This window comes from Megachile rotundata, chromosome 9 (genome assembly GCF_050947335.1).
Source record: "Megachile rotundata isolate GNS110a chromosome 9, iyMegRotu1, whole genome shotgun sequence".
In the NCBI taxonomy this organism is placed as follows: Eukaryota; Metazoa; Arthropoda; class Insecta; order Hymenoptera; family Megachilidae; genus Megachile; species Megachile rotundata.
The window spans coordinates 7,110,579-7,134,011 of NC_134991.1; the positions used below are offsets into that span (position 1 = coordinate 7,110,579).

The 23,433-nt window shown below is 37.4% G+C and overlaps 1 protein-coding gene across 4 annotated transcripts in view; it reads left to right on the forward strand.

Moving 5' to 3' along the window:
* Positions 1–23,433, forward strand: part of cv-c (RhoGTPase activating protein) — a 364,242-nt gene that overhangs the window by 42,415 nt on the left and 298,394 nt on the right. The gene's annotated exons all lie outside the window — the stretch shown is intronic.

Sequence of the window (23,433 nt, forward strand, 5' to 3'; positions counted from 1 at the left end):
CGCAAGTAGGCTTCATATTCTAACAAAATAGATCTAAATATTTAAATAAGGATTACAATGAAATTCCACATCGTTAATTTACTAAAACAAATATTGTTTAGGTTAACCTTTCTCACTGTATAATTTTCTGAATTCGCTGCAACAAAGAATTAAGGGAAGTTTTTTCAGTAAATCCATGATTATAGAAAATAATGACAATTTTCGAAATATTTTATAAATATCGAGTAACAAGTTTTATATCCTGTTAATTATTTAAACTAAAGTTTTGATTCTGTTAATAATCATTTGAGATAATCGTCGTATTCTCCTGCGTCTCCGCAAATAATGGACGCTAAGGAAATGCAAGGTGATGCAACACGAATCAATATTTCAAAATCGATCATTTTTTTATCGATTCTCTCCGGTCTGAAAGGGGAATTCGAAGGATCCCAAGAGCCAAGCATGCACAACAAATTGAACGTGACGCCACGATCGCCATGCAAGATTCCAAAACACGTTTCGTCCCTGACCGCCTGGTCCACCTCGTGGTACGTCGGCCAGTTCGTCGTCTTCTTGTTTTTTCATACTTTCTTTTTCTTCATTTTATATTTGCCTACCGCGGGTACAGCTGTTTTAGGAACTTCGATCACAGGAATTAACGCGTTGAATGACACCCGAAAGCGCAGGCCAGTTTTTGCTCCCTGAACACCTTTGATGGTGGACCAATTTCGGACCTGACTTATTTGGTTGGTTGGATTGAATTTTTGTTATGTGATACGTGTACTCTTTGATTTATGAATTATAAAATATATAAATAGTTAATTGTACATTATAAAATATGTTAATAGTTAGTTATACATTGTAAAATATATAAATAGTTAATTACATATTGTAAAATATATAAATACGTAGTTAAAACGTAATTATAAATTATGGACCATGTAAATGGAATATAAAGGCAATATATTATAGACAAACTTGTATTAGAGAATTTCATTGGGAGTTTCAGTTTTAATTATAAGAATGATAAATTTTCATACATGTTACTTATTCACTGTTACCTAAATTCTCATCATTTTCATTATGGCAACGTTTTGATTTTTCAAGTCCTTTCAAAATATTTATGAGTAAAATTTATAGACGTAGACAAATATAACAGAATTATGAAGTATCGAAAAGTTCTCAAAACAGATTGAAACGTCATAATGAAAATGAGTATAATTTCACAATCAATTCAATCCACATCGAATTATATTAAAATTTAACAGTCCTAGAAAATTTAACAGTTTTAGAAAATTTTAAATTAAATGTTTCAAGGTAGTTTGCACCTCAGTTAACTTGGACTAATCTTAAACAAAGTCGTGTACCAAAAGGTACTCGCAGAATTTCTCTCATTCCGTATTCACGTTTTATCAGAGTTCAGCGTTGCAAGCATTGCGTCATCAGAATGGTATCGCGGCCTCGCAATCGAGACTTATTAGCTCGTCGAATTCCCTCTTACTCTCGTCGCTGGTACCTAAATTGGTACACCTGTTCCAGAATCTCGGCCCATCGAATTAAACGGTGGGACGAGAGAAAACGCGCGACCGGTTTTCATTCCTGGGTCCAAAAGCCTGTGCAACCGTTCCACGTCAAATGGCAGAATGTTAGACCCCCGTGTCCGAATTTGTCGACAATAAGCTAACAAGTACTTAATGTCGCGTTGCAGTTGGAACAAACGAAGCGTTCAGACACGACGGATGTTTCTATGATAGTTACGGCATACGAATGAATCGCGTGCTGTTCCTTTTCGCAGCTGGGCAAATATTAGCTTGCTTTTTTCAGTTATCTACTTGCCAGATAGAGTAGTTAAATAGCATTCTCTGCTGTGTTTTATACTCCGTGTTTAGCTATAATTGGCATTAAAACGACGAATCATGCGGATTATGACATTCCGCTGAGTTCATCGCACTCTTGTTTATTTGCTGTGCATACACGGCATCCCGTTTTGATCGGCAAGTGTAAGTGGGTCGAGAATGATTAAGGTTTTTGAAAGTGGAATTTTTGTTTCAAAATAAACCGAAAGCATTACGTCTCATCAGATGGATCCCGTGATTCATCAACATTTGACGAAGGTTTCATTCAATTACCCCTTCGGATAAATGTTCAACTTTTTATCGAATATCAAGTTCTTTCGATCGGCCGGGAACCGCGAAACTCCATTGATCCCAGGCACTCGAAAGATATTTCGAGTAAGAAGCGTCGGAAAGGTCAAAGGCCAGATCGTAAATAAAAATGTCTCTTCGGAGTGTTTCTCGTCTCCGCTTGTTTGTCGGTCGTCCGGTTCGCACGATCGCGGAAAAGAGCAAAAAGCTCCGTAGAAAAAGCACGAGAGAGGAGAGAAAAAGAGATCCGTTTAAGTCATCTGTTGCTCAGCTTGTTGCTCGATCGACCCCTGTTCTTTCTAGGCGAAACCGTACACGATACATGGGCCTTTATGTGCAGCTGCGTTACGTGTCTTCCACGGCCGAATTAATTACTTCGCGGGCAATTAATTAAGCGGCTATGTTGAACGAGCGGAATTAATTGGACAGACGGTAGTCTGGTGAGACTTTCAGGAAAATGTATTCGAAAGGTGCAATTTAGTTATGCTTCAATTTGAGGAGAATATTATAGTTTAACAAGGTGGGCGGGAATTTGAGGTTTGGGTTTGAGGTTTTGTTGGAGAGTTTGGGGATTTTTTGGATGGTGGAAATTCTGGGATTTGAGGTGTGAAGATGTGGGGATTAGGAGGTTGGAAAATAGTAGATTTGGGGATTTAGGAGATGGAGAGGTTTGGAATTGGGGATTTAGGGATTAGGGATTTAGGAGTTGGGGACTTAGGAATTGGGGATTTCGAAATTTGAGATATAGGAATTTGGGATTTAGGAGATGGAGATTTATGGAATTGGGGATTTAGGAATTGGGGAATTAGGGATAGGGAATTTAGGAGATGGAAATTTATGGAATTGGAGATTTGGGAATTGGGAATTTATGGAATTGGAGATTTGGGAATTGCGAAATTAGAAGATGAAGATTTATGGAATTGAGGATTTAGGGATTAGGGATTTAGGAATTGGGAAATTAGGAGATGAAGATTTATGGAATTGGGGGTTTAGAAAATTAAGGATGTAGGAGATGGAAATTTTTGGAATTGGGAATTTGAGAATTGTCGACGTGGGAATTAGGAGACTGAGAATACAGAAGATTTTGAAATCAGAATTTTAGAAATTGGAAATTTGGAAGTTGATAATTTAAAAATTCAAAATTTGATAATTTGAAGATTTGAAAATTACAGATTTGTAAATTCAAGGTATGAGAATTGAGAATTTAAGAATATTGAAAATTTAGAAATTCGGAATTTACAAATCAGGAATTTAGAAAACAGGTATTTAACAGATTCCAAATATGAGAATTTAGATATTTGACAAATTCGAGAATTTAGCTACTTGTAAATCTGAATACCTGGAAATGACTTTCAAAATGTGTTATATAACACGAACTTCAAATATTAAATGTAAAATTAAGGCCACAAGACATTAGCAATCACATGTACTCTCTCTTTATGACGAAACTTTATCAATATCAATAATCTCACTTTATATTGCACAATTCAATCATGATACAATTATCATACATTCAATCATCCGATTAAATCAAGTATATTAAAATTCATGGTACCAACAGAATTAATAATAAAACTTACACACTCGAATCAATTTATTCACCACAACAAGGAACTTCGAAATCACATCAAATTCTTTTGAATCATAAATTCGCACTGCGCATATTTTCTAATAACGCAGACGCTTTCGTGGAAAGACACTGAAATGCAGCCGAGAAGCGAGTGTTTCGGAACATCCTGAAACGTCGATAAACACAGAGATTGACTCTAAATTTGGCACGAGCGAAACGAGTTTCCTCGATCGGTCTGGACTTAACCGTCGCTGATGGGATTTCGTCGAAGTGCATGCATCAATTCGTTCCTCTCGCGACGAACAACGATGGATCCTGTTTACGAAGCCTGGAGAATCGACCTGGCAAGAATTCCAAGGCTCCCAGAATGACCAACGGTCGCCCACCAATTAATTTAACCGATTAATTCTACTGGACGGTCGGCGAATTGCTCTCATTAATTAATTGTCCGGCAACTTCGAGCGAATCGCATGTTGTACAGAATAACGTTTCAGCCGCGCAAGCTTTAGCCTTAAGTGGACGTTCATTATTCTAATTAGTTCATCAGCCGGTTATATCGACGGGACAAGTAATTAAGAAACGGACCCGGCTAAATGTAACACGGAAAACTACTTACATTTTCTTCGTGCCGGGTCTATTAGCTTGCCTAAGTGCATTTTCAGACTTACTTTCAATTTCATTTTATGGAACTTTGCTGTTTATTTATTTTTTCTATTTATAATTCGGTTTGAAATCAACAAATTTGTAGATTCATTTATGAACTTCAAGATTGGAAAATTCTTAAGTCACAAATTTTGGGAATAAACTTTTAAATTTTTTATTGTCTAAGTTCTTCGTATTCGATTTACTCTTTAAATTTTCTTTTCTTCAAATTTTTTATTTCTATTTTTATTACTCCCAAATTCTCAAACCTCCAAATTCCCTATATTCCAAGTCCCCTATTCCCCCAATTCTCAAGTCCCTAAATTTCCTATTCCCTAAATTCTCAACCTCCTAAATAGCCAATTTCCCAAATTCTGAAATTTCCAAATTCCCTTTCATCCTAATCTCCCACTCCTTAAATTCCGAACTCCCCTAATTTCCCACCTCTTAAATTCCGAAGTCCCCTAATTTCCCACCCCTTAAATTCCGAACTCCCCTAATTTCCCACCCCTTAAATTCCTGTCCTCCCTCTAAGCGAACACAATTCGTGAAACGCCCCATATAACAATTCCATTGCAAGATCAACTCTGATGTTAAGAGCACGCCTCGCGTGTTGGAATGTTGTCTACGGTTAATTAATTTAGCGGCCAACATTGTTGCGGTGCGTTTGACGGATTATGCCACCGATCGTAAGATCATCGAGCACCGGAATGTCGTTCGTTGTGGCAGCGATCAGCTTCTATTATTCCTACGCGATTTACGCCTCCGTGAATGCAACCGAACTACACGCCGCTTGGGAAAGGAGCGTGGGAGGGACAAACAACGCGTAACAGATTGCTCGAAAGTCCCGATCAACTGGCTCGGGATTATTGCTTAATGATCATATATCGCGAGAAATGTTTTGCGGTTGACGATCGCCAGCCGCGGACTCGATTTCCTGCGATCACCTGTGCCAGCTGAGTCAGTAGGTCGCCGAAAGTGAGCTCGCTTTTTACTCACCCTTCTTGGGATCTCCGTTCAAATTTCTTCTACCTTTTTTTCGCTCGCAACCGTGTTCGGACAGATACCACGGTAGAACTTTGGGAAACGGAGTGAAAGTTTCGATTATGCTCGAGAAAGGTTTTCGACATTCTTTCGTGCCGTCTTTTTGATGAATGTCTTTGGAGAGTTTGGTGATGGGATTTTTAGAGAACTCTCTAATTTCCAAATAACCAAATTTTCAAAATTCTTAATTCCCAAATCCTCAAGTACCAAATCCCCAATTTTCAACTCTCCAATTTCCAAATCCCCAAATTCTCAAATCACTTCATTTCCAAATCCCCAATTTCCACATCTCCAATTCCCAAATCTCCAATTCCCAAATCCCCAATTCCCAAATCCCCAATTCCCAAATCCCCAATTCCCAAATCCCCAATTCCCAAATCCCCAATTCCCAAATCCCCAATTCCCAAATCCCCAATTCCCAAATCCCCAATTTCAAAATCTCCAAATTCTCAAATCCCTTAATTCTCAAATTCCCAATTTCCACATCCCACTTCCCAAATCTCAAAGTACCAAATCTCCAATTTCCAACTCTCCAGTTTCCAAATCCCCAAATTCTCAAATCACATAATTCCCAAATCCCCAATTTCCACATCTCCAGTTCCCAAATCTTCACTTCCCAAATTCCCAATTTCCAAATCCCCAAATTCTCAAATTCCCAATTTCCACATCCCAATTCCCAAATCTCCAAGTACCAATCTCCAATTTCCAACTCTCCAATTTCCAAATCCCCAATTTTCACATCCTAAATTTCTAAATTCCCGTTTTTCTACATCCCCAGATTCCTTCACTTAAATTCTAAAATTTCTAAATTTTCTATTCCCCACATTTCTCCAATATTAGTCAAGTTTTCAAAATGTCAAATAAATAAAAATTTTTTAATTACCCAATTTTTTGAATAACTACTTCCAACCAGAATTTATTACACATCTACTCGAACAGTTACACGAACTTAGTTTCTCGAATCCTCTGTCCAAACAAGAGTTCCATCCATAAATTCGTTAATTGGTATAGGAATGTTCGAGAGATATCTCTCTAAAACATCGGTCATAATTAACGTGCAAAAATGTAATGGCTGCTTTTGGAAGTTGCGTCAGAAGCAAGAGGAACGTGATTTTTATGCGGCAACGAGATCATACTGGTTTGGACAACTTTTTTCATCGTTCCTTCGAAGAATTTACGATTGCTCGAACGAAGATGAGCATATGGTCCGAGTCTAGGATGTGGAAATCGATCGATGGTAGTCGTATTATTACGTCAAGCTAAGTATTCAGGCATAATTTAGTTACGCATGTACGAGATGTAAATTGTTTAAATCTCGACGTCTAAATTACTGAAAGTTTGCTTAAACTCTTTGCTAATGTCTATAGAAAAAAACGATTTATATATAGTGTGTTTCTTAAAAATGAAAGCTGAGAGTATTATTTTTGGGGGAATTGTTTTCTTCGAAATAGTTTGAATTTCTTTAAGAAATTTCTATATCTCCAAATTCCTCTACTCAAATTCTGAACCCACCCTCTAAATTTCCAAATTTCCAAAAATCCCCAAACATCACCGCTTCCCCCTTGCCTTATTTTCCCCAGGTATCTTGCTTCTAACTATCCAAGTACATCTTATATTTCAACATCGTTGTCCCTATCACAGAACAAGTCTACACGTCGGGCGTGAAAATAAATAAGTGAAATGCGATTGTTCGACTGTTTTCAAGGAGGATTCACAAGACAGTACAGCACTCCGAACGACGTTTTCATGCAAATACGTCGTCGCGGACAGACGCGATAGCACACGCGTGCTGCTCGAGGTTTCGCGGATAATAATCAGAACGGAACGCGACGACCTGAAGCGTAAAAGCACAAACGTTGCCTGTACTTCTCTTGCGGGAATGTTCTATCTCTGCATAGCTATCTGGTGATCTTGGTAACGCGTACGCGTACGAGCGGGGGGATTTGAGCGGAATAAATTCGCGTACGAACGTCGCGGGGCTGATTGAAATTTTAAGCCGTGGAATCGATGGATTATGGGAATCGAGTATGAGAACTCGTTCAACATTAAATACTTGTACATTTTCAATAACACGCTAGTTGAGGGACTCTGTACACCTGAGATATGTTAGACATCTCTAACACTCGTTAAACATCTTTCTGTACTTTTGATAATTTTTCTGGAGGTTTTGGTCCATTTTAAGAAAGTTTTATTTTGTAATAAAATTCGTGGCATGGTTTGGTCTGAACATTTATGTGAGTTATGGGATTTTATGGTATTTTGATTAGCAAGCACCTGATGCTATTTTTGCTTTTAGCACCGCTTAGATAACTAAAACTTCCTACTTGAGAAGTTCGATGAATTGTCAAGGTTACTGTATAACCTTGTCAAGGTTATCTGTATAACTATGTTACATCGCATGTACAACATATTTTTTGTACATGAGTGATTCATAATATTTATCAGTTTTTTGTATTACTGCATTTGAATTTCGCGCTAAAACCTCAGTTATGGCGGTGGGAGTCAAATGAGATAGACATAGAAGTTTTGTATGTTTTAATGATTCTTCAGTTTATGAAATTGGTCAAACATTCAATTCTGATAATAATTATTACTTTATAATGACAAAAATACTTTGTAATACTAGAAAACAATAAAAATGAATTGTTTGAAACGAATCTAAATTAAAGACGAAGCAACCGTAACGATAGTACAAAAATGTCTAGCATTTCTAGTATTGTAATAAATTTTATACCATTGCTAGTATTGTACTAAATTTTTTAACATTCCCAGTATTGTAATAAATAATATTTTATAATGTCAACATACTGTCCTATTCTTTAATCTCGTTTACAATAGAAATTGTCTTATCCCTCCCTCCGAAAACGAAACAATTTGCATTATACCAAAACGGACAACCACGAGACAGCCTAGTAACGTTCCATTTTATAGCGTGTCTAAATTATTCCATAATCTAATAGAGTCCTCGACCGTAAATATATTTCGAAATATTTTCAAGTCATCCACAGATAAGAAAAAGTTGCTGTACATAAATGTTCGTGCGAGCGGACGCAACCGGAGAACGTCGCACGCGAGAATGAATTCGCAGAAACGTCGCGTGGCTCTCGAAGGAAAAACGAGACATCGCTTGGTCTCACCTCCGGTAAAATGTATCCGAATAAAATCGTTATGGCGATTATTAAACGTCCGGCTCGTGGCGACTGGTGGCTCGAAATGGTCCCGGATCGGCGTGGAAATAGAGGGATACGGTAAATTCGCGAACAGGTTGTGTTTTGCATCGGGAATGCTTTCGCGTGCAACATCGAGATACGCGGCCAAATGGAACACGGTCGATTTCTGGCCGATCGCGGTTAGGTGTCGTTGTTGGTCGCGTCGAATAAGGAATTGCAAAGGTTGCTGAGATCAGCCACGCTCCGAAACACGAACACCGGAAATCTGAACGCCTCCGTTTCTTCGACTCGAAAATACTTTTAACCGAATCGCTTGGGAAATTGACTTCGGCTTGATATTGAGCCAGCCCATATTGAATTTGCACGCTGCCAACTATTATCGTGAAATTATACAAACGTTTATTGCCGATGTTCAGTCTTGAAGGTTCGCGATAAAGTGGAGAAAAATTAAAATCACTCTGGATACGTGGCGATCGGGGCTGGTTAAGATAGTCTGCGTTTATTACACTTTATTTCGGTCGTTCTGGTGTTTGCTCGCGTTTCTGTTTGTTCTATATTGCTGAGGGTGTTTGATATTTTTAATATTACATATACACTTATAATAACATATAGACACTTATATTGACACTGTTTTTAATCAGTATTAGTACATTGATAATTATTATAAATTGTAGCAGCTACTAAATGGACATACATTAGAAAAGAAACACAGAGTGTGTTAAAAATAGTATAAACATTTTGTACGAGCAAGTTGTATGCATTATTTATACACAAAAATTTATTACTACTCTTTAGTATTGTTTCTCCAATTGCTCATAGTGAAACTGACTGTTATAGTCCCCTGTTAAAATTGTTGAAAAGTATCTAATTATAGTAAATATTCACTAGCTTATTCAATAGCCATAACTAAAACTACTAGACAAATTGTCAATAACAATTATGCATAATTTATTTGTAAACAGAAATGTATCGTCAACTAACAAGGTTTTAATGCAGATGAATTATTGCAATTGTATTACCCTGGATAAAATGGTATAGATCACGTATGCGGAAAGAATCTCCGTTGGGGGCGAGGGCCTTTGGCCACCGAAGAGAATTCCAAAGAGTTTCGAGATACCAGGAACCCCCTCGAGTCATCCAGCCGGATGTCATTCCGTATTCCAACATTCCCCCTCTGTTGTCGCGCACAGGCGCCGCATTCTTCGTTTGTTCATTTTGCATCGGAAGATTTTATCTAGTTACGTCGTATGTCACTCTAGAAAACGATTTATATCGGTACACCGGTTACCTTCGGTGTGATCAAATTCATTATACCAATGATGCGACACCGGAACTGTAATTTTATCTATACTTATTTTCAAGTTAAAAATAAACAGAGTTGATATTTCGAGGAATTTGTGAATTTTTTCAGAAATTCGCATTTCTTTGCGGATTATATTGTATCTGAAAGACTAGAAAAGCTGACTCCAGTGTCGAATTCTGATCATAGAATTTCAAAATAATGAAATTGGATAAAGTTTCAAAATATGCTTGTGTCGTTGCACGTGTGATACATATGAATTCTTATACAAATTTAGTATGAATACCTCTTCAAAACTTAAGAAATATAGTATACAATAAATGAACAGAATTAAATATTACAATTCTAATGAAAATAAAAATTGAGTGAGTGCAAGAATCCGAAACGTCCTTTCTTCCCTACGTTTTCAGCCGTCCAGAATGTTTACATCAAACCACGTGTACGCTGTAAAAGCGAAATCGAATAACAAATTGCAACTTCATACGAATGCAGGTTTCAGGGAAACGTACTCGGGAAAAACATGATATTTTATTCATACGGCGGCCGAAAAGCACAGGAAATATAATGCAAATAACTTCTTTGAAAATCTCTCTGATCTTCGGTTTTTAACGATCTACGGTTGATTCTACGAAAATTTATAGACTCGTATTTTCCACAAAAAGAGCTTCATCGATTCACGCGAAGTCGTTTCAATTTTGTTTACGACTTTCTTGCAGTTCGAAATGAAATTTGAAGAATCTGTTATAAATCAGAGACAGGGATAATAATTTCGAGATGGTATCTCTATTAAAATATAAGTAGAAATGTGAGGTACTAGGAATCTGTAATTAAGTTAATTTCATTATGTGAAAAATTGCTTTCGATTTATCCGATGGAATACAGTTGCAACTAAAAGTGAGGTACAAAAGTGAGGTTATGGTATTCATAATTCTTAGTGTAGAGATTAGTCCCTTGCACTATGACTTATTTGTCAGGTGCGTCAGTCAGAACTGACTAAATACAGTAACAATATTAAAACAGACAAAAAAATTTGAAATGTTACGTCAATATGTTATTATGCAATCGTTGACTATACAAATTGTAATTGGACTTGAACTTCAAATTGAAACGTATTAAAAATTCGAGTAAAATTGATCACGGCCAAAGTACGGGTGCGTCACGAGTCAGACTCATCAAAATAGTGCAAAGGATTAGACTGATTCTACAGTCGCTTAATGTAATAATAATAGATTTTTATTGTGTCAATAACACAAAATTATATGTAGAAATATATCGTTTAGGTTCTAGTAAGGGAATGTTATAAATTAGATTTCGGAGTGAGAGTTCAGAGTGGAAGTAGATTTTAGGTTTCAACACGTCGACACCGAACTTCTAGTCGGTAATGTACCTTCGCTGTAATGAGTCGCAATGCAACGCGCAGGGAAGGAACGAGAAGCAATAAAAGAGCAGTATAAAGCACAAAGTTGCATCCCGAGTCGCGTTCCACGACCGGTATCATTTCTCCGAGGCTACTTGAACACGATCTAACGTCCAGAATGTAATTTACACAGAGCAAGTAGCCGCAAAGAGCGCTGAGTCATGCGTTTATTAGGCCACTTGAAATTACAGCATCGTAATGAGAAGCGCTCGTTTTTTTCAAACAAACGACCGATAAATTCGCTGGTGTCCATTGGCATTGCTAATTGCAACCATAACATTACGACAAAAAAATTAATCGCATCGGTCGTCTTCATTTTACACTCGACTTTATGGAGGTTCCAGTTTTTTTGCGGGTAAACATAGACATTGTAAGGATATTCCTTTATTTTGTTAAGTAATTAACTTGGCGAAAGAACTGGATAATTTTACCGTTGTAGAGTGCATTTTGTGCGAGTTATTATTAAGTTACGACTGTTTTTGTATTTATGCACGTGTAAACGTGTGCTAGTTGCAGGAAAGTAGGATGAAATGTTTATAGAACGAAGTGTGTAGAATTTGTACCGTAAAATACTTCTTGGCACGTTCAGAAGATCTCAAAAGATATCTGACTTTGAATTAGGATTTTTGAAACACTTGCAAAAAATATATATATTGTATCAAACAGTGTATTAAATAAAATGTATATTTTCATAAATATTCCAAATGAAATTATTACAAAATCAGTATTATAAAAGAGGATAAATAAAACCTCGAGAACAGAAAAATTACGAAGCACATTACGAAACGTAATTAACATCTTCATCCATGTTTCCTTATCCCATATACCAAGCACAACACTGTGATTATGCAACGATATTGCTATGCAATTAAAAATAACCATTTGTAGAAAGTAGCTAATGGATAGTGTTGCCTGGTAGTCGCAAATATCCCTGCTGACATATCCAGTTAATGTCTTGCAGGATAAATAGCATCTCGAGTAACAATTAATAAAGATCGCCGAGTCGTACGTTTGCTCGTTGGCCGTTTGTCGATTTTCAATGCATAATAATGAAAGGTTAACAAAGGCGGGGTACCGCAGACCAATCTGCATTGAATAGCTGAAATCAGCTTAAACGTTATCGAGGAACGCGACACATGTAGCGGTTGCTGGTCGATTTTTGCAATCTAAGTAATTGCTAGTCGATTCTGGTTCGTGAGTCACTTCCTCTCGCTGTTGCCTTCCATATTACGTGAAAACGATATTACATTACTTCTTACTTATACTTGGTAGGTTTCTTTATTTTCTCAAGTTGTATTATCGACTTTTGTAATTTTATTAAATTCTGAAACTTTTGTGTGTATTTCGGAGATCTCACTTTTTCGAGTTTTTACTTTTCTAAATTTTCATATTTGCACATTTTCAAATTTTAGACTTACAAGTTAGAAGTTCTCCAATTTTCATATCTCCAAGTCCAAAATCCCCAATTTCCAACTCTTCTATTCTCAAATCTCCAAATTCCCAAATTTCGTTATTTTCAAATCCCTTAATTCCCAGATCCCCAAGTACCAAATCCCCAATTTCCAACTCTCCGATTCCCAAATCCCCCAATTCTCAAACCCCTTAATTTCCAAATTCCCAAATTCCACATCTCCAATTTCCACATCCCCAATTCCCAAATTCCCAATTCCCAAATTCCCAATTCCCAAATGCCCAATTCCCAAATTCCCAATTCCCAAATTCCCAATTCCCAAATTCCCAAATCTCCAAATTCCACATCCCCAATTCCCAATTCCCAAATTCCCAATTCCCAAATTCCCAAATCTCCAAATTCCACATCCCCAATTCCCAATTCCCAAATTCCCAATTCCCAAATTCCCAATTCCCAAATTCCCAATTCCTAAATCCCCAATTCCTAAATCCCCAATTCCTAAATCCCCAATTCCTAAATCCCCAATTCCTAATTTCCCAATTCCTAAATCTCCAAATCCCTAAATCTCAAAATTCCTAATTCCTGAACTCTCATCTCCTAAATTCCCAATTTCCAACTCTCCAACTCATCAAACCCCAATTCCGAAAGTCCCCAAATCCCAAATTCCCCAATCCTCAAATCCGCCCCAAATAACACCATAACCGTCCCAAATTTCTGACCATCCCTTTCGTACCCAAATTTTTCAATTTTCCTCACTCACCCATCAATAATCCAAGATTGTCTAAGTTGTCGGAGGGCAGTAGAGAAATCGTATTCGTGGGCAACGAGGGAAAGGACGCACGGCCTTGGAATTCCTACGTAACGTTCAAGTTCGCATGCAAATCGGTGGCGAACAACGAGAGAAGTTTCGCGTACGCTCGCGAACATAAATAAAATTGTAACGCGCGAATAACGCGGTATATGGGTAAATAGAGCGGACCGTGAACACCGGTCGAGGAAAATATACGAGGGACGTGTTCAAAGTGAATTCCCTTCAGGGTCGTCGACGATCGTTGAAGAACGCGACTTGGTTGCGCGTTTGCAATGTGAGTGAAACCATTTCGCATACTATACCTGTTTGTGACTAATCTTATTATTTTATTTACGCTTCGTTGTCTTCTTTGTTTCATTCATTCTCCTCTATTTTATATTCGTACGTGATTGGTCAAATCAGTCTCCTATTTTATATTCGTACATGATTGATCAAATTTATGTTGTTACATTTGGAAATGTGACGAGGAATTAACCTCAGTTTGTATTCGTAAATGGTTATTTTCCTTAATTCTCAAATTCCTAGATCTGCAAATATCTCAACTTCTCAACTTAGCACAGTAACTACCACCAGTCCAAATAGTTTTGAGATTTCATAATTGATGTTACAAAATTTCGTTGTAATTGTATTCCATGTTTGTGTCCAAATATCTGACATAATTTGTCAAGATAAAGAATGATTCCACATGTTATTTAATTCCTTAGTATTTATCTATTTTTCCACCTCCTTCATTTTAAAATAAGCAAACAACGGCAGCAGTACTACCGTTCAAATTCCAATATTTTTATAAAATTCACCTCTCCTATATTTTTCAAATACATAGCTTCGAGCAATGTCCTCCATATCTACGTCACACGAAAACTATGTACCAGTTCACGAATGTACAGCATACTATATCACATCCAGGCTATAGCTATATCTGACTCGACCAGCGAGTGGAGATGAAGAGTGAAAGTACCGGAGGCACGGTACAAAGATGTCATTGAGGAATTCGAGGGAACGACAGGCACCGGTCGTTGGCCGCCGAAGGATTCTGCATTTCTGGCAAGGTTGCACTGTCTGCGAACAGCACCGCATCGAAGTGCAAGGTTAATTGCGGCTCCCCGCGTTAATCAAGGCATCGAACAGGCAAGGTAAACCGCATTCGAACGGGCGCGCGACCTGTCGATAAATGCTTCCGATACGGACCGATATTAATTTTCCATCGTGAATCGATCAACCCCTTTACTAATCTATCGCAGAGTCATTATTGATTTCTCCTGTACGACAATCAGCGTCTACCGACACTACGGTGACTTGGATGTTGAGATTTTTCTGTGTAATTGATACTGCCGATAGATCTTGGCAGTTATTGCTTTATTTCGTTCTGCTGTTTTGGCATTCATTTCTGGGTACTTTATAATTGGAAATGTTTTATAGATGCTGTATTTTTAGAAGTCAAGGTTGTCATCGAGTTTGGTGAAAAGCTTGAGTATCGGAGGATTAACTTTCTGATGAGATTTTGTACGAGGAATTTTGATAATACAGAGTTGTAAATATGTCGATATATACAAAAGTAGAAAATTAGAAATTTGGACGTGCGAGAGTGTAAGAGGAGGAACAATCAATAATGTGAAAATATAGAAGCTTGAAGGTTTGTTAATTTTGATATTTGAGGATGCAACGGGAGGTGATCCAATTCATGGTGATCGAACATGTGGTGATACAATGCCTAATAATATAACACATGGTGATTGAACAGACGGTGATCTACCGCGTGGTGATCCAACCCATGGTGATCGAACACGTGGTAATCGGACGTGCAATAATCTAATGCGTGGTAACCTAACACGTGATGGTCGAACACGTGCTGATATAGCGCGTGGTGATTGGACACGTAATAATCTAAAGCGTAGTAAACGATTATGTGGCTATCTAACGCGTATTTATCGAACGCCTGGCTATCCAACGCGCGGTAATCTAGAACGTAATAATCTGAAGCGTGGTAAATGAACGCGTAGTGATCCAACGCGTTGTAATTGCACGCGTAGTAATCTAATGCGTGGTAACCTAGTGCGTATTTATCGAGCGCGTGGCTATCTAACGGGTGGTAATCTAGCGCGTAATAATCTAAAGCGTGGTGATCGAACGTGTGGTGATCGAACGCGTGGTGATCGAACGCGTGGTAATCCAACGCGTGGTGATCGAACGCGTGGTGATCCAACGCGTGGTGATTCAACGCGTGGTAATCTAACGCGTGGTGATCCAACGCATGGTGATCCAACGCGTGGTAATTGCACGCGTAGTGATCCAATGCGTGGTAACCTAGCGTGTGTTTATCGAGCGCGTGGCTATCTAACGCGTGGTAATCCAGTGTGTAATAATCTAAAGCGTAGTAATCGAACGCGAGGTAATCGGATACGTAGTAATCAAATGCGTGATAATCTAACACGTATTTATTGAGCACGTGGTAATCTAGCGCGTAGTAATCTAACGTGTAATCCAACATGTAGTATTCTACCACCTAATAACCTAACACATATTAATCTAACATAAGATAATCCAATAGTAAACTATCGCGTAGCAATCTAATTAACGTTGATCGAATTTCAACATTCAACAGCATCGCATTACAATGTCGACGCAACGCCTGGCAATAGACCACGTGGCAATATAATACACGGCCATATAACAATCCCCGTTGTTATTCGCGAATCACACGCAATTGCGTGTGTTCCGTTCACGCTCATGGAAGCCAGGAAAGCATTGTGCTGTGTGGGTGGAACTGTAGGACTGCCGTACATCCGGCTGGGTGTGTCGGATGCGTTCGGTTCTGAGATTACGCTGGTGGCTCGTTAATTCGGCCCTGTCGACGGTGTTTCAACAGAGAAATTCAGTGAAAAGCGAGTCGGATCGAAATGTTTCGATTTGATCTCTGTCTTTCTCTGATATTTACGCGTAGATCGTGTACATTGTTCCGATCGAAGGAAGGCTGTAGGATTTTGCTGCATAATGAGAGTGGAATTCACGTAGAGCAGGCGTGTCGAGGGTACGATAGAAATCTATTGAAAAGGGAATTGGAGTGGAATGCTTTGGTTTCAGGTGGTCTTGGGTTAGCTCAACTGTTTCTTAACCCTTACAATCCAATTATGCATTAACACATTTCAGAAAAATTATCAAAGAATCTAGCAATCCGCCAAAATAAAATATTTACCAAGTTACATTTGAAAAAGTTGCTGTGAAATCTCGAAGAGAACGTCCTCCGAATGGCCTTCATGATGAGCTTCATAATCTAATTATTCTCCTTGAAAAATGGTAACCTTTCTCATAATATGTATCGCGTATTTATGTGAATAAAATAATTAAATGTGTGGAGTCGGATAGACCACCCTGTATACGTATTCAGTATATAATATATAGAACTTTGTTGCGCTGTACGAGTAAAATCGAACCAGGTAGAACGTGTTTTCGTGGAATGCGAAAGGAATGTAAAGGTGTTTCGAACGACCGTGTAATGACGTCTTAAAATGAAGTAACGTATTTAAAGGGCGTACGCAGATACGAGCCAGCAATAATTGCACATTGAAACGTGCCTATACAAAGCTTGATAAATCTCAAACAACGTTCGGCATTCGTAAGAAACCGATGTCTCTGATAGCAAGAAAACGCGATTACCGCTACACTGAATAATTGCGATCGAGCGCATTCTATGGGCAGAAAAATATAAACGTAGCGTGCAATTATTTAATAAAGTCAACCACCTCGGACGTGTAAAACTGTTTACTATCTGCTCATTATGTCTTTACACGATACACCGGAGATTTATGCCGGTTGATAATTCAGTCCGCTCGGCGATCTCGCTCGTAATATCTCGATTTGAATACAACGAACGCGGTGTCGAGCTAATCTTGATTTAAATAGGACAGATCGTAGCGTGGCGGAAAATCACTAAGCTGGCGAATGTTTTATCCTCGCGTGAAATATCATCTGTTTAGTTATCGATACACCGGAACGTTTTAAACACGCCCTTGTTTTACGCAACTCGTGTAACGTTGTCTTACATCGACGATCCTTGTGCCACGTGTGATGGCTGGTATTTTAGAATTTTAGGGGTTTGGAAGTTTTGGGGATTTGGTGGTTTTGGGGAGTTGAAAGTGTGGAGATTTGAAGGTTTGAGGGTTGGGGGATTTTGAGAATTATGGGAATTGGAGATTTGAAGATTTGGAGAATTAGGGCATTTGAGAAATTGAGAATTTGCAGATTTGGGAATTGAGAATTTAGGAATTTGGGGATTTGGAAATTTGGACGTTTGAGAATTTAGCGATTTGGAAGTTTACAGATTTGGGCATTTGAGAGCTTGGAGACTTCGACAGTTGATAATTTACAAGTTTGGTAATTTGAGGGTTTGGAGACTTGGAAAGTTAGAAATTTACAAATTTGATAATTTGAGGGTTTGGAGACTTAGAGAGTTGGAAATTTACAAATTTAGTAATTCGAGAGTTTGGAGATTTGTAAATTTGGAATGTCGTAAATTTGAAAATTTGGGAATTTAAGACGTCGTAAATTTGAGAATTGAGGATTTGAAAGTTCAGGAACCTGACTGAATTGGAATTTGAAAACTTTGCAATTTCTTAGTGTTATAACTTTAAGACTTTGATTCAAGATTAGAGATTTCAAGAATTTAAAAATTTTACATATTGGAGAATTTAAGAATTAGACTTCAAAATTTTTGCAATTTCTGGATTTAACGCTAACTTCGATTTTTCGAACTTCAAGTAATATTATCTTAAAATACTAAAAATAAGCTCTGAAATTTTGACAAATATTCCCAAAAGTACATCTGAAAAAACGACCTCTAAATTCTCCGTCACATTTGAGAACCCCTGCTCAAGGAAAAACAGCACCGCTTAGTTACTAACCTAACGTCACTAAACAACGAATGTTATGCTATGACATATCAAACGCAACAAAATACCCATATATCGTTAGCTTTATGTAACCGAAGTACGCGATATGCAAAGCATTCGAAAAATTCGGAATGCTATTTTTAACCCGATTCACTTTGAGAACAGGATACATAAAAAGATCCGCAGTCCATAGACAACATGATTTATGAACACCTTGCAGACTTCGATATATCATAAATGCACAAACATCCGGAGTCTACTTATCAGTTATGTAACCGTTTCGAGTTACATTACTCGCATTCCCGGTTACAATGTCTGGAACGAGTGCATTTTCGGCGACGTGTGATCACACGAGAGCTCGCGTGATTCGCGATCGCACCTGTGCCCCAGCGTGTTCCAGGAACCTGCGAATTCGAGTCACGAGGATTCACTGACGCATCAGATTCTTTCATTCATAAAACGGAGACACGTACACACGGTAACAGTGTGGCTTGTTACCGCTGCAAATTTACTCTTCGATTCAATTGGGACGAGCGAGGCTCGTTCATCAATGAAACAACGGAGACCAAACAATTTGCAAGCGTGGATTCTTGGCCTTGCTGGCAAATCGGTGTCAATTGCTGTTTTAATGGAGACTCGACAAATATCGTGTATCGATATTCGTCGGAGTGATTAAACAAGAGTTTATGATCTGACCGGAATAGACTGGGAAAATAGTGCAGATAACTTGCTCAGATCCTCCAATCTTCAAATTCTCAAATCTCCAAATCGACAAATCTCCAAACCTCTAAATTTCTAAATTTCTAGAGTTCCAAATCTCCAAATCTCCAAATCTCCAAATCTCCAAATCTCCAAATTTCCAAATCTCCTAGTATCCAAATCTCCAAGTATCCAAATCTCCAAGTATCCAAATCTCCAAGTATCCAAATCTCCAAGTATCCAAATCTCCAAGTATCCAAATCTCCAAGTATCCAAATCTCCAAGTATCCAAATCTCCAAGTATCCAAATCTCCAAATATCCAAATCTCCATGTATCAAAATCTCCAAATCTTCCAATTTCCAAATCTCCAAATTTCCAAGTCTCCAAATCCTTAAATATCCAAATCTGCAAACTTTCAACCCTCCAAATCTCCGAATTTCTAAATTTTGTAATTTCTCAACGCCCAAATCCCCAAAATCCCTAAACGGTATTCAAACATGTCGCAGCTAAAAATTCCACACGATATAAAGACATAGTTCTATTTCCATAACAAAAAATAAATAACAGGCTTCAAACTCTTACCACAGGGTGAGTAGAATGCTATCGTTTGTAGATCTGATAGATCTTTTGATACAAGATTTATTCGTGCCATGTGTCGGATATCTAAGAAAATTTATGATCCTACGCCACAAATGGAACGTGAAATGTTTTCGTGCAAGAGATTGATATTTACATAGAAAATAGGAAATATAGAATTTGATCAAAACAAACGTCGCTGCTTGCAAACTTATAATCTTTTATTCATTATATTCTTGGTCAAACACTGGGTATGTGAACAGATTTATTATCGTGTTTCACAAACTGAATGCGAAAAATTTGAGTGCGTTAAAAATTAATATTTACATATGACTAGGTAATACGCAATTAACATGTAACGGTGGCGCCACGAATGTAATGCAATCGAATAATTATTGGCAGAAATGTTGTTGAATACATGTTTCTATTATACATTGATAATGTAACAAATTTGGAGATAAAATTAAAAAAATTATCTGTGGGTTTAAATTTTCTTAACCTCGAAATGGATGAATTGACGTAGATGTTCAATCGAAATTCAGTCAATAAATTCATCAATAAATTTTAATGTAGGTATACATGTCTAAAATTTTGATGAATACGTAGCTATAGTTTATTTCTTACAATTAGACAAATTTCAAGTAGTTAAATATTGTTCGCATTTTCTGTTAGATTATATCCATAAATGAGAGAGAGTGATTTAGATCACTACACCCATCTTCACTGATATTGATACTTACGTGTTAATTTAAGTTCAACAGTAAATTGTCATATATGTGAACATTCTTGTATAATATTAATTCTTTCAGAAACGTGTATACAATTTGTATTTAAAATAAATAATTTAGACCCATCACTAGACCCATCTTCACTGATATTGATACTTACGTGTTAATTTAAGTTCAACAGTAAATTGTCATATATGTGAACATTCTTATATAGTATTAATTCTTTCAGAAACATGTATACAATTTTTATTTAAAATAAATAACCTATATTTCTACAAAAGAATCAAACCATTTTTCTAACCTTAAAAAGAATCCAGGTTAATCAAACAGTAGCTGATTAGAATTTCTATGTACCACACACGACAATGATCGTTAACAAGAAGGAACATGTATAGTTCGACATTCTTTTATCATTAACTACAAGGGAAAACCTAAAGCCTTTCTTCCACGAGCACGATTCAGAGGCAAACAACGGACAGCTCGCAATTATCCGCTTGTCAATGAAACAAGTCAGCTTTGAATTACGATCGTTTTCTGCATTGTCGCTCGTTCACGAAGCCATACAGCATTTCTGCGTGTCCAGAAATTAATTGCACGCCGTTCGACGTTGAAACCAAATCGAGGTCGAGTTGCACCGGTCATTCGTCTCTTTACCTGTCCATCGGTGGCTGCATTCTTCGGGGTGTTCGAAAAAAAAAGAAACGAAGAAGACACGAGGGGAAAAAATGTCCACGCGAACGAAAGAAAAAACGTGAAAAATTGCACGGCCGTGAGGACCGGATCGCTTTCATCGTTCGCCGCGACGAAGCCGATTACGTCGCCGCTCGACTTACAAATCCGACCAGGTATTTCCATCTTATCAGCATTGCAAATTGAAAATGCGCGGGCATCCGAGGAGAACGGAGACGGCCAGTCTGGCCAGGCCACGCAGGGGCAAAAACAGAAGAAGAAAAAACATTTATTCGGCCCCGTGAACCCCGCGTCGAGATTAATACAACCGCCTGGACGTCGTTTCGTGGGCTGACTTTTTATAATCGACCATTGTTCCTTTACGGGAAGTGGCCCCGAGGCGTTACATTAATAAACACGGAGGGCTACGCTGCTGGCCACGGAAACATATGGACTTTGAATTTTGGAAAAGTGGGTCGAGGCATATTTTGGAACGTTTCGAATTTTTCTGGGAAGGAGTTTTAAACTTTTAGGGTGGAGTTTCAAATTTTTGACTGTTAACTTTTGGGTTTCTGAAAATGTGAACCAAGTTTACAAATTCTTTAAATCTCCAGATGTCTAAATTACGAAAGTTCCAAATCTAAAGATCTATAATTCTTTAAGTCCGTATGTCTCTAAACTCTTAAACCTTCAAATTCCTAAAGATCTCTAAATCTGAGAACCATCAAATGTATAAATCTTCAAATCTCTAAATATCGAAATCTGCGAATCTTCAAATTCCAAAATGTCCAAACTCTTGAATTTCCAAATCTGAGAATCATCAAATCTGTAAGTCTTCAAATCTATAAATCACCAAATCTATAAATCTCCAAAACCCTAAATTCCAGAACCCCTCAATCTCCAAATCCCTATATGTCTAAATCTTTAAATCACCAAATTCCCAAATTCCTGAATTTTCAACATTCTAATCTCCTAAATCTCCAAAGCCCTAAATTTCAAAACCCCTCAATCTCCAAATCACTAAATTCCCGAATTTCCAAATTCTCAATATTCTAATCTCCTAAATATTCAAATCCCTAAATCTCCAAAACCCTAAATTTCAAAATCCCCAAATCTTCAAACCCCTCTATCTCTAAGTCTCCAAATTCCTAAATCTCCAAAACCCTAAATTTCAAAACCCCCAAATCTTCAAATCCCTATATCTCTAAATCTCCCAATCACCAAATAAATACCTCACAAAAAAACTCCACAAAAACGCGGTAAGTTAGTTTGCTAACTTGATAATTAAAAGTACTCATATTATTACCCCAAGAATCGTACCATATGTAAATTTGATCGAAACGTTGATTAAATTTTGTTTTCGATAAGAATGTCTGGCTTCCACGTTAATTTCCAGCTGTTTCATCGGGTTACCTTTCGGGTAGCAGCCATTCATTTTCTGCTCCCTAAGCGGCTATCGAACCGCCGATTTCTTCCGAGAAGCTCTCATTAAATCCTACCACATCTTTACGAAAATCGGCGTAATAAAGGACGCATTATCGGTTCCCTCTTCGATCACTTGCTTATATATTCCAAATATTGTCGGCTCTCGTTAAATTTCAGATCGCTACATTCTCACGAAGATTAGTAGCGACCGCTTCTTTCGTTTAAAAAACAAGTCCATTATAAATTTCAAATGGTGTCGTAGTTTATTAAATTCCACTTGTGTTCTCACGATATGAACACCTTCGAATGTGTCGTATATCGACTGAAATTGTAACTCCTTTAAATGAAGTACATCTGGAAGTATCACATCATATAATACAGTAGTTTGCTTCGTATTCACATACCCTATATCTTTATTACTTAATCTTGTATTTTAAATTAATTCTAATTACAATTTATACAGTCAGAAATCATTAAATACATAAGAAACATGGTTACATTTTTTCATTTTTTAAATACATTGGATAATATGTAGTTAATTTTTATATAACTGAGAGAATCATGAGACTTAGAAAGGCCATATTTTATTATATCGTTCTCAAGAATAAAAGTAAATAATTTGTCAGTAATGAAATAAATAATTCAATGACGATAACATCAAATATCAATGATATCGTAGTATCAAATAACAATAGTTCAATAATTACAACGTTAAACTAAGCCACCGTACCCAAGAGAATAAACTAATAAACAGTAAAATACAGTTTCAATGATGTATATTCACAATAAAAGGGGTTAAGTAACAGAAACTGTTCTCAATACCCATTTCACCGTACCGTCAACAATGTACACAGTACCGGTTACGTGAAAAGCAATCATTTACGTACGCAGAACGTCATCAACAGTTTTTCTGCCGGTGTGAACGACCGGGTACGAGCTACAACAAAATTAATTACCTCTT